The sequence below is a fragment of the Ambystoma mexicanum genome, assembly GCF_040938575.1.
Source record: "Ambystoma mexicanum isolate Mex_15411 chromosome 12 unlocalized genomic scaffold, UKY_AmexF1_1 Mex_chr12_unloc.2, whole genome shotgun sequence".
In the NCBI taxonomy this organism is placed as follows: domain Eukaryota; kingdom Metazoa; phylum Chordata; class Amphibia; order Caudata; family Ambystomatidae; genus Ambystoma; species Ambystoma mexicanum.
The window spans coordinates 1,235,712-1,253,469 of NW_027182323.1; the positions used below are offsets into that span (position 1 = coordinate 1,235,712).

General features: G+C 49.4%; 2 non-coding genes across 2 annotated transcripts; one reads left to right on the plus strand and one right to left on the minus strand.

Annotated features, from left to right (window-relative positions):
- Positions 1-1,089: 1,089 nt before the first annotated feature.
- Positions 1,090-1,162, plus strand: TRNAV-CAC (transfer RNA valine (anticodon CAC)). Its single transcript has one exon. It is a non-coding gene; the product is annotated as a tRNA-Val (tRNA).
- Positions 1,163-1,458: 296 nt separating this feature from the next.
- TRNAQ-UUG (transfer RNA glutamine (anticodon UUG)) lies at positions 1,459-1,530 on the minus strand. Its single transcript has one exon. It is a non-coding gene; the product is annotated as a tRNA-Gln (tRNA).
- Positions 1,531-17,758: the final 16,228 nt, after the last annotated feature.

Below are 17,758 nucleotides of genomic sequence, written 5' to 3' on the forward strand. Positions count from 1 at the left end.
TTATTTAGTACGTGTATGTTGCAGTTCTCTATTTCTCTGGAAATTGCCCTCTGGTTCCTTTTGGGCGGGAAAAGTGTTCACAATACTAAATAACAATAATAAAGACAATTCCCTTGCATAAGATTGCTCAGGCCTGCTGTGGCCAGCACACAGCCATACTGCCCAGGCACCCTCTTGCAACCAACTCGTTAAAATGCCATTATCGGTCACAGGTTGATACATCTGTAGGGTTGGTCACAATATGCACAACCAGAAATACACTTCACACACGCATGCTCAAGCCCTCTAACGATATTCATTTTCTCTGAGACAAGTGATGACATTCAACCAATGGCGTTCCTGGGCTGCTGAGTTACTGGGGTGCCTTCTGGCTGCTCTGTGGTAATTGCATCGGCAGAGCCCCAAACCAACACATGGCAGAGGACACCTGGGAGACAGTCACACAGCTGTCTATTGAGTCTATGTGATGCTGGAAGCTCAAACAGGATGCATGTCTTTAAAGCACCGCATCCACGTGCTTCTCTCTGTCTTCCTCTGGCACGTGCACTGCTGTGCTATAGCCGCCATCCTGCGCCCCCTGTGTCATACTGGGCCCCCTATGTGTCGTCCTCTTTGGGTGTGTGATTCAAATTCATGTGGCTCTCTGGGCATTGCATTTTCCAGGGAAAACAATATCTCTTCTGTTGCTGATAAATCGTTCAGGTGTGTGGCGCATGGTATGAGGTGCATAGGTGGTGGTAGTGATCTAATACAGGGACACTCACCTGTGCCAGGTGCGGGCACAGGTGGTTGATGCAGCACTGGAGACAGATCCACGTTTACAAAGGATTTTGGATTGATTTGGGGCACTCAAAATGAAACAATACATTCCTTTAAAACTTCAAAAGATGGGGAGTGTCCATGGAGTAAGACATATATATTAACGGGATCTTGGTCGCAAGTTTAATCCAGTGTACAATGATCTGTCTGACTTCACTGGCATGGAAGGAGCCAGCTGGCTTAAATGTTACTGTGTTGATATGCCGTGCTTCAGCACCCCCTTCCATGCGCTATCATAATAATGGGAAAGAAAAGCACACGTACAGTTCCGTTTCCGTAGTGTAGTGGTTATCACGTTCGCCTCACACGCGAAAGGTCCCCGGTTCGAAACCGGGCGGAAACACTTTTAGCGAAAGCCTCTTTAATCCTCACTTTTCATCTTCCATAGTGAAGTCCATATGCACAACGTGATATGAACGAACACTATTTTAAAAACTATTTAGTAGCAAAATTAATACAGATTACATTTTTTATAGTGATAGTATGTAAAGAACACGGAACAAAATAAAGTCAGACGAAACTAAGACCGACTTTCGTTCATGATGTATTCGAATTGTAAATACTAGGAGCGGGAATGAATGAAATAAAGGGAAATAAAATTGAGATTCCGAAAAGCGTCTCATTTCAGTGAAAAATGTGAGGTTCCACCGAGATTTGAACTCGGATCGCTGGATTCAAAGTCCAGAGTGCTAACCATTACACCATGGAACCATACACTTAGTGCCACGGTACCCCTAATTTTTAGCTAAGCACAGGTGCCCTGAAATCTGCAGTACTACGAGATTTATGATAGCCTAATACACCCTTTCCCGATATCAGTAATTCTTAATCATTGGGACTTTGTATTATACTTATGTCTTTGTAAAGAGCTTGTCACGGAGAATGAGTACCTCAGGGAGCACTGAGCAGAGGTTGAAACCCCTTAACATATGCACCTTACCATCTCACCTGCATGGGATTTCATGACTCTTTCTTGCCTTTGGACCAGTCATAGAATACAGGCCTGGAACATTATGTTTATTCCCCATTGCCGTCATGATGCCATTCTGGAAAATGACTTGAAATGGCTGTTGCATTGGGCTCTGTTCAGAAAAGACTCTTGGGTTTTCTCCTCAATTACCATATCTCCAAGTGAGATTAGGCAATTTAGTATCTAGCACAGTCTCTGAACATTTCGAATTTTACAGCTTGTGAAAGATTGATATGATTGTATGAGTGTGGATTATACACAACAGTATGATGTGTTGGCCTTACTACAATGAAATAGGAATAATGTAAGGAATAGTTGAAAAGACTCTTGCTGGGGTGGACTGGGTTGTTGGCTCTTCTGCCGAGTACACCAGGCTGCCCCAGTGCCCACCCATTGGTCTAGCACAAAGGCAATCTCACTAGAACCCATTGCTTGGTTCAAAACGGAGTGAAGATCCCAGGCACGTACCCCATATGTTTCAGTAAAGAGCCAGCCTCCCTTTGAACCATGCCTGCTGAGCCTCCTTAAAGCCCCACATCTTGTTCCAGTAGAGATTCAGTATTCTTGGGACACCCCCACCCCCTTGCCCAGCTGCCAAGTTTTCAGTCTATGTATGTGTGACATTTACATATTTGGAATGTACTTAACTGTTGGGGGGCCGCAGGTGGACACACTGCCGGCCTCTCACGTGCTGGGGGAGCCAGCACCTTGGTAGTTTGCCAGGATCACCCGAACTTACTATTGTTGCAGGCCGGGACCATGATGGCCCATGGGGACATGGGCTTGAGGTGCCGGGGGCACTGTGGATGCCGGGAGCATCCTGGGTGGAGGGTGGCCTGGGCGGACCCAGGGCACCATGCTGATGCAGGAGGCCCAGACCAGCGAGACCTGCCGGACCGTGATCACATGGTGTGGGCCTGCAGGCCAGGGCTGGGGACTGGCAGCTGAAAATATTTAACTGTTTCCAAAATCCAGGTCTCACTCCTGCAACCTTCCTGAACCTCCCGCTCAGGACGAATTGTGTATCTCTGGTTTTGGGCTGTGGGGAGTGACATTATCTAATTCTTTTCACCAGCCGGGGCTGGAAACTGCAAACGGGGGCTGCTCTTTTTCCAGCCCTATGTGTCCACCTGCCGTGTTAGGCTAAACACGGGGCTAATTGCTCATGGTCATTTCCTCTGTAAAGAGGATGTTTCTCTGCTCGATCGTTGGTGTGACATCCATCGCTGACAAGACATAAACAAAATGGCCCCCGGGTCTCTGAAGTCACCTGGAAGGTGTGAAGAAGACCTTGCCCTTCCAATCGTGAGTCCCTCTCCCTCGGGACAGCCACCCCTTCCTGTCCTGCTGCCTTTCTCCACCTGGGTTACCTTTGCTTTGTGACCCTTGTGTTTGCCGCCCTGTGAATTGGAGTTGGAGGGGCCTTGGCCCTCCACCATGTTATTGCCTGGTGCCCTCATGCCCCCCTTTCAGGGTGGGTGTGCCATCTCTCTAACATATGACGTCGGGTGCTGCTATGCCCTCATCCCGAGCTTTAACCTGCTGTTGGCCTGGCATTTATCCTCGCCTGAAGCCCATAACAAATTAAGCCCAGGCATAATTATTTACAAAATATTAATATTCAACATGCAAGTCCACACAGACGATCAGTAGCGTACGTGCTTCAACACTTCTGTCCTCCAGCACCCAGCTCATTCTAATGCCATCAGCTCTCTTTTCAACATTGTACTACTTTTGACTGGCCGCAACGGCCAGAAGGGGTTGTCGCCCCTTCGCTGCCCCCATCCTCCTCCTCTTTGCTTCTTCTTTTTTTCTTTTAATAAAACCATGCTCTCTCAATCCGTCGTTAAAATTCAATAATATGTCTGAGCCCACCTGAGATAGGTCAACCCCATCTTTATCGTAGTATCCTGGTACACCCCAATTTATTAGGCCATCCCTAAACATTGAGAAACATGCTCCCCTGCAAAACTTTGTCATGTCCATATTCCATTTTTTCTGGCACTTCTCCACAGCCATGTGTGAATTTGCACCCCTCCATATTTATCTGGGCACGATTCTGGCCATATGAGTCCACAAGCGCCCCCTTCCTCGCTCAATGCCCAGAACGTGGCGCACATTTCCTTAAGCAGCTGCCTTCTTCCCAGCTGTGCCACATCGTTCCCCCCCAGATGGGTTATTATTGTCTCTGGGGGTCACTCTTCACCCAGTAGCGGCTCTCTGACCTCCACCCGGCAATCCATGTGGGACCTTGTCCCAGGAAGCTCTTCTTATTATGCCTCTGAAGATGTTAACACCTCCCATCAGCGTACTGGAACTCTCTACCGGGAGGTCCCCTGCGAAAGAGTGTTTCACCGGCAGCCCTGATATGACAAAGCCACTGTCACATTAGGGTGTCGATCACCAGAGTCATTTTGAAGCATGCAGACATGGATAGTGGGTGCAGTTAGAGTACCACGAGATCAGGCTTAGGTCAAGAGAGGGGTTTTACTGTTTTGGATTCTGTCAGGCCTCCCTACGCATCCTTCCCTCTCCCCACTCTCTGCAGACACAGGCACTCTATATATGACATTGGAAGACAAGGTACACATGTCATAGCAGCCTGGATTGGACACTGACTACATTCTTGTTTTGGGCCAATCTGCTGTAGAATGTTGCCTTTATAAAGGCAGGAAATGTGGTCCTCAGTTGTTTCATCTTTGGATTCTCAGAAGAAGGAGAGGAAGGATTCATTGGAAATGTGTTGGGAATGGTTAGTTTATACCAAAGTTCTCTGCCATAGAGCTGAAGACAGAAGGCTTCAGGGCAGAGGCAAGCTCTACTCTCTAACCCACCCAAGGGCACATTTGGGGTGACCAGCTTGCGCAATCTAGCCAATCATTTTTGAAAAGTCTGCACTGTACCATTTGAGCACTTCGAGCGGACTCAACCTGTCTCAGCGCCCATGATCTCGTGGGACCACCAATTGAAACGGCTTGACACTGACTCGATCCAGAAAGAGCTCCAATAAGCCTGACTCGATGCTGCTGAGCCCCAATCACAATAGACATGCGCATTTGAAGAATCTTTGTCCCCCTTGTCTGCCTCGGCACCTCAGTAACTTTTAAGCCACCTTTCTTAGCCATTTAAAAGACATATCCTTGAACATTGAAATGTGCTGCTAAAATCATTGGCCAGCACCCCTGTCTTCACACTGAATGCCCCTTTATTCCCATAGTGTGTATTCTCTCCGTTTCCTTTAGAGAGGTGGGTCTTTATTGTTTTTAATTTGTTGTATGCACTGTACGTATTTCCTAAAGTTCCTGTTTTTGTAGAACCTTGGTTGGGCATTTATTCATGTTGGTACCACCATACTATTGGTGTTTGTGTGCAAATGTAACAGCTCAAACGCCTCAGAAAGAATTTAGACTGCCCTTTGCCACAGTTACCAAAAGAGGCATAGGGGGTATACCTGTCGGGTGTATCGGCTTCCCCTTTATGACTGCGCTCATTGCTGGTTTAGTAGCAGTCTGGGGCTGAGTAGGTGTTTTGGACACTACTCACCCCTGTGCTCCTACAGAGCAATAGTCATTTCGTCACCCCGAATGTAAAATTTTCTGTTATGCCCCAGCAAGGTTTGTGCCATACAAAACACAATACATACATGCAATAAAACATGCCTGTGCTATGCTATAAGATCCTTGTGCACTGCCACAGTGAGGCGTTATGTATTGCCGTATGCTGAAATGAATGTACTACTGCTTGCAGACGGCGGCGAATCAAGTGCACAGTTTTACTTTGACTATGTACATGTTAAGAGCGTTGAAACAAAGTTTAAAAAAAACACATCAACGAATAGGTTATGATAATTTACAGCTATTTTTAAAGAAAACATTTAATGAATTCTATTTTTCCCTTTTAAAGAACTCCTTCGAGGCACTTCAGAGAAGTCACGTGGAATGTTTGCCTGCCCAATCCTGCCTGCTGCTGCTGCTTCCCATGATCACTTTGTTCTATGCTATCTATATTTGTCAGTCACCATCTCTCCAGGGGTTTTGTTTACTGTGAACCCCATTCGCGGTATTGCTGAGGCAGCTCCGGCTGTTTGTTGTCTAGACAGGGCCCCAGTCTGGTAATGTGAACTAGTCACAAGAAGGATAGTCTTGAAACGTGAGCGACGGAATATGTTCAATGTAGTGAGATGCGACATAAAATTATAGTCCTCTTTACCAGAAACCCAAAGAGGATGTAACAGTATATCCTTTAAATGTTGGCGTTCATGCGTACCCCAAAAAATATATGCACCTGGAGATGCCGATCCCCGGGGCCTCATACATGCAAAGCATGCGCTCTACCACTGAGCTACATCCCCTCACCTAAAACACACCATCGTAATATCTGTGCCGTCCGACCCTCGGCCCAGTAATTCTGCAAATGAAATCTAGTTTGTAGAAAAGGTTCGGCAGTGAAATCGAAAGTGATAATCGATGCAGGACCGAGATTGTTTCTGCTATAGGGACTGCTGGTGGCTGTGCTACATCCCTTTACGATAACGTTCCACTAATGTTAGAGTCGGCACGGAGTTTTTTGTATGTGGGAACTGTTTTCATTCTCTATCTCTGTTCTACTTTGGGATGTTTCCTCTTTCGCCTCGCCACAGAAATCAGAAGGAATGTGTCAGGCTTTCGTTTGCCACCACATTCTCATCACCTGGTATAGAGCGAACTTCCCACAATCTTTCTTCTGTTTTATCTCTGTCCGCAGAATATCGATTTTCAGGGATTACAGCTGGCTTCACTAGCAGGAATATGTGTCACTGGTGTTGTGCCACAGAGGGCCGATCCAATAGCAAAGCACCACCACGTGACTGCTTGGCACCATGTGCTGCTGCTTTTAAACAAGCACTGGCAATGCCAACAGTTTGGACTTTTATCTAGGCCTGGGAAAGGCACTTGCCAGGCACCACCCTAGTGGTATTAACTGGCCACTGATGGTACCAGCAGCAAAATGGTGTGTGTACCTGGGTATCTAATAATAGTGCCGGCAAACGTCTAATACTTAAATCTTAAAACACAAGCCATCACAGTAGGCTTTGTCAATGCATGTTTTTATCAAGACTTCAGTGAAGGACACGCATGGTGCTTGTGAATGTAGACTTGGTTACGACATTTTTATTACACCGGTGGCACTTTACTCCTGCAATTAAGACATTAGCCCTCAGAAGACTGCTTTGAAAAAACACTGGCAGACATTTCGAGTGCAAAGCTAGATGGTAAGTCTTGATTAAAGTTAACTCAAAGAGTTCCCATAATTAGGAGTTTTGGGTCTGGAGGGGCAGGACTGGGTGGGAATGGCCACATGGCCATGGCAGTCAATGGGTGGGCAAATAACTAAACAACACTTACAAGCTTTGGTTCCCTCCTCAGATGCCTTTTTCCCCGATCTGGACTCTAATGCAATAGTTTCAGCATATAGGTGGGTGCCACCTAATAGCCCAAAGTAATAAAGGATCTAGGTGGCAACAGTGTCTGCCTCTCAGTGCTGGCACACTTAGGTGAGTGAGGGGAGGTGGCAGGCCCGTCTAGGGTCTGCCGCTGCCCACATCCTCTTCCTCTCTGTCCCATCCACCAAGTTATCTTTTTTTTATTTATTTTTTTACTTTTATTTATTTAGCTTGGCAGCACAGGAACAGGTGAGCTACATACAGGACAAGTATAATCAGAGCAATGCAGGTAATACAAACATATAAAGCAAATTCAAAACCAGTTTGTGCACATGTGGCAGACATCCAAGGTGGGTGTGGGGGCAGTGAGTGAACAATTCCGGAGGTTGTGCGGGAATAGCAGGGGGAGAGGACTGGAGATGTAGAGTCCGAGGCAGAATCAATGGGAGCCATGTATGAACGAAACCTTGACCAAACATCTCTGGGTCTTTAGTGGGTTGGCTGTTGTATAGCCCAGGATTCTTCGGTGTCCGATGCCCATGTGACCGCCCTGAGCCACTGTGCATGGGTGGGTGTGGTAGGCCAAAGCCAGCAGAGTAAAATAGAGCGTACAGCAAGTGGCATGCAAAGTCCAGCCAGGTTTTTGGAATCTCAGCGGAGCTCAGAAAAGTCATGGAAAAGACAACTCATTGGGGATAGGGTAATAGGGTGATCGAGGATAGCTGACATAGTAGCACATACTGCGCTCCAAAATTGAGTGAGACGGGGGCAGGACCAAATCATGTGGATATAGCCAGCGTTGTCGCAGCCACACCTGGGGCACCTTGGGGACAAGTCATTTGAAATGTGGTGTAGTCTGCTCGGGGTGTAGTGGTATCTGTGGTGCACCTTGAATTGGATCAATTTAAAGCGGGAGTTAAAGGATACCTGATGAATACATGCACACATTCGGGCCCATCGTTCATCTGTGATTTCGAGACCAAGGTCATCCCCCCAGGTATGTCTTAACTTGGTAAATGTAGGGGCCGATCTAGCCTGTACCAGGGTGTAGAGTCTGGAAACTTTGCCCCTCATGGGGGTGGGAGAGGTAAGCTCCGTAACTGCAGGTTCATCAGGTGGCAGCACTGGGAAACTGGGGTATTTGTGTTTAAGGATTTTCCGGAGGGGTGACTACTGAAGCCAAGCGGATGGTCTCCGCTTCAAGGACAGTGGAAGATCTGGCCACTCTATGAAGTTACCCTGTTCGAAGAAGTCCCATAGTTGTTCATATCCAGGCTCTGCCCACCGGCAAACGATGACGGGAGGTACATGTGGGACCTCCGGGAGGAAGTTCCAAAGTGGAAAGTTACCATGAAAGGGGTGGGCGATGCCTAGTAATTACCATGTTTTAGATAGGGCCAGAGAAGTAGAGGCCGCCGGGTCAAGTGAGTCTAATACCCTCGGCATGGGCGTGATAACCAGGGAGCAAATATCACGATCGCTGATCGATAGCTTTTCGAGTCTGACATGAGGTGGGGGGTCCAATGTTTTAAACAAGTGTGAAGTGTATTGGAGTTGGGACACCAGCCAGTACTTAAGGAAGTCAGGAGCACCGAAGCCGCCAACCTCCATCGGGATGGTCAAGGTCTTGAGTTTAAGCCGGACCATGTCTGAGTGCCAAAGAAAGGTATTAAGGGTACGAGTCAGCACCCGGAAGAACCAGCCGCTCGGCCACTGGGGGATATTGGCGAACCTGTACAGAAGCTGGGGTAATACTACCATTTTTAGTATCCCTATCCTGCCGGCAAGTGAGATCGGGAGCCTACTCCAGCGACTTTTGTCGTAAGGCTAGTGAGGTATTTTTGGTAGTTCTCTTCAAAAACCTGTTCGAATCGGCGAGACACTACTATGCCCAGGTAGGTAAAGCTTGACTGGGCCCATGTGAATCGCTGGGTATCAGGAGGGGGGCGTGTGCAGGCAGTGAGCGGCAAAAGGGTAGATTTAGAGCAATTTACTTTGAGGCCAGAAACTTGTCCAAAAAGGATATCTTCCAATATCGGAGCCAAATTGGTGTCGGGGGAACGGATGAAGAGAAGGGCATCATCAGCATACAGGGATACTATGTCCGCGAAAGGTTCCATCTCTATGGCAAAGACCAGAGGAGAGAAGGGACAGCCCTGCCTAGTGCCCCTAGTTATTTGGAAAAGGGGGGAGCATCGGTCCTCAGTACGAACCCTGGCCACTGGGTTGGAGTACAGCAGCCCGACCCAGGAAAGGAAGCGGGGCAGAATTTGCATTTTTTAAGAACCCGCCAGAGATTCTCCCACGAGACAGAATCGAAGGCTTTTTGCATATCGAGTGCCACTGCTACTGCATGCAGATTTGGGTTAATCCTGCTTATAATGTTGAAGAGACGCCTCAGGTTCAGAGAGGTGGAGCGTCCCGGAATAAATCCCGCTTGATCGGGGTGAATGATATGCGGCATGTAGGGGGCAAGGCGTAGGGCTAGTAATTTGGCGTACCCGTTGATAAGCGAGAGTGGACTATAAGAGCAGCATTGAGTGGGGGGTTTACCGGGCTTCAGCAAAACGGTTATTGTGGCTTCACAGAGCGAAGGGGGAAACAGACCTACCTCCACTGATTCCTCCCAGAGGGCCATTAGGCGAGGGAGTAGGAGTGATTTGAAGTGTTAATAGAATTCAACGGGAATGCCATCTGAGCCTGGGGATTTCCCTGATGAGAGTGAGTCTATGGCATCCAAGAATTCCCCGGTGGTGAATGGATTCTCGAGACATCCAATGGTCTCAGGGGAGAGGATCGAGAGGGGAAGCTTATCTAGGGAAGACTAGATCTCCGCTGTCGGGACATTGTCTGCATTGGCATATAGGGATTCGTAGAAAGAGAGGAATTCAGAGTTAATATCTTGCAGGGACGTGGCTAGGGTACCATCGGGTCTCTCCACTCCAGGGATGGGAGGGGCACCAAATTCTCGGTGGAGAAGCCTGGCCAGAAGATGGCCTGGGCGTTGACACTCGCCGTATTTCCTCGCAAGTCCCGGGCTGTCCAGGAACCTCAGTTCGCGGTCCGCAAGAAAACGGAATGTGTCAAGTTCCGTACCGATTGATGCCAGGAGTTCCGGAGTTTGGTGTAGCGAGCATTGAGCTTCCAGTGCGGACAGCATGGCTTTGCTTTCAGCAATATTTCTGTGAATTGTTTTAAGGATGCTGTTCTCCTTAGACAGGGCAATACCTCTTATATAAGCTTTGAAAGATTCCCAGAGGGTGGCCTGTGAGGACACTGTGTTGGTGTTAATTTCGAAGAACTCCTCAATGGCGGTCTCCAGCTCTGAGCTGAAGACGGGGTCGAGGAGAGAGTGAGGTTTCATTATCCAGTGTCTGCTGCCGTCACGATCCGGGCCCCAACAAAGGGTAATAGTCACCGGTGAATGAACAGAGAGGGTTCTGGGAAGGATCGATAGGTGAGATATGTTCCTTATAAGTATGTCACACACTAGCCATCTATCGATTCAGGAATATGAGTCATGCACCGAAGAGTAGAAGGAGTAGGAGCGGGAGTCGGGATAGAGAAGCCTCCATGCGTCCACCAGGGAAAGACTGGGGAGAGATGACAGTGTAGTGTAGGCTGCTTTGGAAAGTCGGCGAGGTCTGGAGCCGTATCTGTCAAGGTCTACGTCAAATATCGTGTTAAAATCACCTCCCCAGAGGATTATTGTTAGCAGGAAGCTGTCAAGGAGAGACGTGAGATGTGAATAGAACTCCAGGTCGTCGATATTGGATCCATAGATGTTTAATAGGACCACCTCCTTATTCTGCAGACTACCATGGACTAACACATATCTGCCCAGGGGGTCGATCTGTGTAGATATGGGGTTAAATTTAAGGCTCCTGTGAATTAGAGTCATAACTCCCCGGCTTTGGGTAGAATAATTAGTAAAGTACCTCTGAGGGCCCCACATTTTGGCAAATCTTTCACAATACTCGGTGTAGGCGTGCGTTTCTTGTAAAAACAGTATTTTGACCCAATGGCGTTTGGCCTGAAGCTGTAGTTGTTTCATCTTCTTATAGTTTCCCAGCCCCCGCACATTCCAACTCATGAATGTCAAGTTATCCTCAGTTGACAGTCCAGAGGTGGTCATTAGAAGTGACGGATTAACGGGGTGGTGCTCCCCATGATCGGTGCACCATTTGATCAGCCTTGCAATAATAACTGAACAATATTGCCCCATACTCTACCTCCCCTGTGGATACCAAGCCTTTTTTAACATAAAACCCAACAACGCCCACCCCCTCCGACGTCCCGCCCCCAAACAAACAGAGGAATGACAACCCCATGCCCAAACAACCAAATCCAAACCAATGGCATCAACGCCGGGGGGCCTGTGAGCTGGCCTGGCGGCGGTGCTCCGGACCGGAAGGCAATTTAAGGATAAGCATGGTGCCTAGTGATGACATCTTGTGCCACCCGGGTAGGACTCCACCTGGGTGGAAAGGGCATGATCGCAAAATATAGAAACAATTTTCTCACGTATGGGGGAAGTAGCCCCCTAATCAATCAACTAGACCAGGAAGGTGACTGAATTTAACAGCAACTAATAGAGTAAACTAGCAACAGTGGATGAGCGCTGCGGAGAGAAATTGAACCAGAGAGGCGTTCAGTGATAACTACGAGAGTCTCCCATGGGATTATGAGGCCAGCCCTAAGGACCAGAACATACATGTCATAGACCGAAAAACTCGAGTAGGCGGAAGACAGCCCCTTCTCACGCTCATCCACCGGGTAGACATTTCTGTACCAAGTCGGAGTCCCAAATCATGAACAATCAGCCAATAAACATAACATTGACAATGTGTGTTTCAAAAGGGGGTCAGCCGGGGAAATGTTCATCGATAAATCTGGAGGCCTCCTCAGGGATTGTGAAGAAGTAGACCTGGTTGGAATGTTCAATGCTCAATTTAGCGGGGTATAACATGGAGTATTTGACCTGCAGGTCTCGAAGCCTCCTCTTTACTGCCAGGAAGGTTTTGCGTTCACGTTGGACTGCCACCGAGAAATCAGGATATAGATGGATCCTGGCAGCGCCCAGAATGAGTTCACCCTTGGCTCTAGCCGGCCTGAGCAGGGCGTCACGGTCACGGAAGTTTAGAACTCTACCTATAATGGGTCGTAGTGGTGCACCCGGTCTGGGCTTTGCAGTGAGGGCACGGTGGGCTCTCTCGATCGCGAACTATGGGGAGAGTTTTGGAGTCTAACAATTTTAGTAGAGTGCACTCTAAGTAATCCTCCATGGGTACCTTTATGCCATCTTCGGGTACTCCGATAATGCGGAGGTTGTTACGTCTCCAGCGTGATTCGAGATCCTCGTTCTTTTTCTCAACCTCGGCGACACGGCCAGAAAGTGTGGAGACCTCCGCCCTTAGAGAGCTCAAGTTATCCTTGGTGGTACTCACTCGTGTCTCGATCTCGGCAACCCGGCCGTCGGTCCTCTCCATATGAGCCTTGATAGAGGATATAGTGCCATTCATGTCGTCAAGCTCTCTGTGGAGCGTGGTGAACACCTCCCGGATGTATTCCATCATTTTTTGAGCGTCTGCCGGGTCCGAGGTCGAGGGGTTAGATGGTTCCTACCCGGACACCTCCCCCACCGGCCCCAACGGGGTTTTTGTGAAAATGTTAATTGAGCATTGCTTCTTTCCAGCTCCCTTGGTCATGGCACCAGGCGGAGGGTGGGCCCGAAGGCCTGGGCGGGCGGCAGGAGTGTCGAGGCAGGTCGGGAGGCAGAGGGCAGGACACAGAGGATGGTCGGACAGGCTATTCAGAGCATTCGGGCGCCCAGAGGACGACAGGGTTGAAGTGGAAAGTAGTGCTGTAATAGGATGTGGAGTCTCTGGTCACCACTGCCCGCCAGTTCGCAGGTCCGGGGGGGATCTCCCTGGCCGGCAGTGGTATGAGGGCACTGAGTGGTCAGTGAGTGGATCCCCTGGTGTCGACCGCCCCGAAGATCACGGGTGAAGGCCAAGAACCGGAGATCAGTGTGCCGTGACAGGGGTGGAAGTAGGAGCAGCTATGGGCACTGATGTGGTTGAGCAAACTGGGGAGTCCACTTCCTGTGTCGGAGGAGAGGTCCGCCAAGGCTCCCAGCAAGGCAGTGGTGGACCACAGAGGGGTTAGCAGGACGCCCACGGCCAGGCAGCGAGGAGACAGTCACTGCAGGGGTCTTCGATCCCAGTATATCCAAGTAAAGCAGAGGGTCCAGTCACTGCGCGCCGCGGTAGGGGGGACCAGCCTGGTGCACCACTAACCATGGTCTGTGTGGTGTCCCAACTGATATATGTGGCGCAATGAGCGGGAGGTGTATCACCACGGCGAATACCCCATGCAGGCACTACGGTGGAGAGCAGTAGGATCCACACCAAGAGAAGAGGTCCCAATCCAAGGGCCAGCAGCGGGCAGCGTGTGCCAACACCTAAGTGGTGCACGGGTTAATAGATGACGGCGCCCGAGGAGTCTGTGTCCCCCCCGACAGGGCCCACCAGGTCGCGTTAGGAGCGGGGGCCCTGTGCGTCTGGCAGGGTAGCAGGGCAGCGGAGCGTGACGACAGCCACAGTGGGTCCCGGCACAGAAGGTCCAGGTTCCGGTCGTGAGTCCAGGGAGGGAGGCGACGCGTGCCAGCACCGGCAGCACTACAGTGCGGATGGGCAGAGTGTCTGGTGGGACCCGAAGGGACTCACCGCAGTAGCCAGGAGCGGGAGCGTCCCGCAATCCGGTCCCAGAACAGGAAGCCTCCTCTCCGGATCCACAAGAGGCACTGATAGGCAGCACGCCGCCCTGGGAGAGGCGGCGGAGCAACAGCTCTACATTTGGGGTTGCACCCCGGGGTCCAGTCAGGGGGCTGGTGTCTGCGCACAGGCCGCAACGGTTCCTCGAGGAGTGGGGAGAAGGTGACGCCGCACCGCACAGTGCCCCTCCCCCCAGTAGGCCCCGGATCCTCAGAGTCAAGCCAAATGACTCTGGAGCAGAGGAGCGGGGCAGAACGGCGCCAGCTCCCGGCCCAATTTCAAAGCACTGGATCTCTGCGATAGGGTTGATTCAGGACGCGGGGTTCGAGCAGCACACGCCCGGGTCCTGCAGCAATTTAATAGGGTGGCTGGCCCAGGTTTTAATAGGGCACCAAAGGAGGATTCAAACAGGAAGGCGCCCCACGAAGCGGAGTTCACAATCAGGCGGCCATCTTCTATGAGAGCTACAGCGCCCCCCTCCCCAACCAAGTTATCTGAGTTGTGATGTGATAGAGATGCACAGAGGGATACAGAGAAAAAAAAGATTTCAGTACAGGGAGACAGGATTCAGAATGAGAAGGCAAAAGAGTGGGGACATAATTGAAGAATGCATGAGGAAATAAAGTGGACTGAACTGGAAAACAAAAGGGATTTATACTGAATGGTAAGTGTTATTACTTGGCTAGACTAGCTAATTTGGTTGCATCCTGCCTGAAGCTATTTTCTGACATGGCATTGCATTTTTACTGGCATCAAGGGTAAATTAAAGCCAGTATGATGAGCGTTCCTATATCGCTATACTGGCATATATGGGTGCAGCCAGTCGTGACATGTTTTCTTATTGTGGCATGGCATTTTTACTGACAACGTCAGCAGGACTATGTTCTTATGTATGGATACTGGCATATAAGGGCAAACCACATCAAGGATAGTGGCCCATCACAGCCTCTGAGCGACTAGATCTCATTGCAGTACACTTGCTGTGGAAGCAGACACATGCATGTATGTACGCATGTACAAATGCGTAGACTGTGGCTAGTGTCTGCACTTTGCACAACCACATACACACTCTAATTTCACTTTCTTCTATCATTGGGCTTTGGTAGCTCTGCACTAGTGGTGGAGTTATGAGCTATTAATCCGCGGATTTATGTGCCTCTATTGCTCTTCTTAGGTACTCCTCCACTTATCGATGCTCCATGGAATGTGTCCCTGTTGAGTCTAGCATGATCTCTAGATTAAAAACTGTTACATAGTACCCACTGAACCCTTGCTTTTCAGATCTTTTGTCTCATCACAAGTATAATCATCCAACCGATTCTTGAGGCCCTGCTTCGCTGTAGCTGTTCCAGGAGACACCTGGTCCTTTGCAAAAGAATAGTGCGAAAACCGTACAGAAACATCTGACCTCTTGAAGACTGGTGTGCACCTTACTTCCTCCCACTTTCCGGCAGGAGATTTATTTATTGATTACGGTAGCGCCACCCACGCTGCAGCATCGCGCTCTCCCTCTGTAAGGCGGCAGAGGTCCCTTAGCATCTACTCTCTTCTTGGGGCACATTTCTTCTGACCGGCGGCGGATGCCGCCTCTTCTGCATTTTACTTTTGCAGCGGATGCTGCTTCATGCGTGTTCTGGTTTGGAGCTGCTATCGCGGAGCTGGGCACTTTCTCCCTCGGCGGGAGCAGGCAAAACACTTGATGGCCGATGCCGCAGTGCTGCAGGCTGACCCGCACTCCGGCTGCACAAGCACCCTCTTCACACACGGCTGCGGCCAGGGAGGGTCTGCCGGTGGGTCACTGGGCATCCACTCTCTCCTTTTCTTGTGGCAGTGGGTGCTGCTTCCTTTTCTTTCTCCTGCGGGCAACAGATTGTGCTGCAGGGGTCCGTCTTCCTCGTCGCCATTGGTGGGGGGCGACAGTGGACACACGGCCAGCATCACAAGTGCTGGGGGTGCCAGCATCTTGGTAGATTGCCGGGATCACCCAGACTTTCTGTTGTTGCAGGACAGGATCCCAATGGCCCATGGGGACATGGGCCTGGGCGCACTGTGGATGCCGGGAGCATCCTGGATGGAGGGTGGCCTGGGTGGACCCAGGGCACCATGCTGAACTGGGGGGCCCCTATGGGACTCCCGAGAATGGGAACTTACCACCGTTGCTGGCACCCGTAATATCCCGGTAACACACGGATTTCAGGCACCGGTAATGGTAAGGTGAGTTTGCTGGTAGCCGGCCGGTGGCTCAGGCGGGTTACCGGCCAACTCATAATGAGGCCCAATGTCTTTTGGACTGACATACTCCTGCCCGTATTGGAAGTGAAAGAGCTTGAGGGACTGGTTAATCTTCTTTATGGCCAAAGCTGTCTGAACTGGTCAGGGTGCGGAGTAACAGCTCTCCTCTAGCCCTACACCAGCTTAGGTTTCCTAGGAGTCAGCCGTTAGTAAAACTCTATGTATGGAGCCACTGGTGATGATGGTTGACCAGCTGGGATTCTTCATGAAGCAGTGTGTGCAAGATGCCCATATTTATCTAATGGTGTCAACCGAGGAGAGCATCCGGCAGCTCAAACAACCCTCCCAGAACATTAGAGACTGGAAGAGGACAAACGCAGCCCTTCCAAGACTCAGTTCTTGTTCTATCCCTTAGCTCTGCCTGGGAGAGTTCACTTTACATATTGTTTCTGCGCCAATATATTCTACAGTTAAGTCCTGGGCTTCTTTGTGTTCCCAGACTGTCCCTTGCAAAGCATGTTGTATTCACTATCTAATCTGATGAACAAAATCTACAGCTACTGAAATGTATGTCACCTCTTTGCCTAAAGATGGTTTTAGGACAGTAGTTCAGGGACTGGTGTGATTAAGAGTGGACTGTATGAATTATCTTCTGTATTTCCACGCAAAGTCAAATCTGGCACCCCTAAGGCGGTCTAACATACTGAAGCCCTGCTTGTATATGCATTAAGGATGTTAGGTCAAATTTCTCCTGGTCACTGCGTCACAATGGGGGGCAAGCAACATGATAAATAAAGCTCTATATTGTTTTAAAAACTTTACAACTGTTCAGCCCAGTGTTTCTGTCTATTTGGATTAATTCATATTATATGTAATCAGGTCATCTAGAAGAAAAACGTTGATTCTCTATTAAAAACAAACATTAAAAAGTGGATCCTTTCCTTTTCTAAGGGGGCTTGTGCAGTGTGGAACGCATCTGAACCTGTGCTGTGCACTGTTACCGTGCACTCTGAATTCTCGTCCACCATGTTTTAAAAGACTTTTTGAGGAGTGCTCCTGCAGCTTGAATTGCAATTGGATGTTTTGGATTTATTAAGAAATTACTGTATTTGTGATTATTTAGTACGTGTATGTTGCAGTTCTCTATTTCTCTGGAAATTGCCCTCTGGTTCCTTTTGGGCGGGAAAAGTGTTCACAATACTAAATAACAATAATAAAGACAATTCCCTTGCATAAGATTGCTCAGGCCTGCTGTGGCCAGCACACAGCCATACTGCCCAGGCACCCTCTTGCAACCAACTCGTTAAAATGCCATTATCGGTCACAGGTTGATACATCTGTAGGGTTGGTCACAATATGCACAACCAGAAATACACTTCACACACGCATGCTCAAGCCCTCTAACGATATTCATTTTCTCTGAGACAAGTGATGACATTCAACCAATGGCGTTCCTGGGCTGCTGAGTTACTGGGGTGCCTTCTGGCTGCTCTGTGGTAATTGCATCGGCAGAGCCCCAAACCAACACATGGCAGAGGA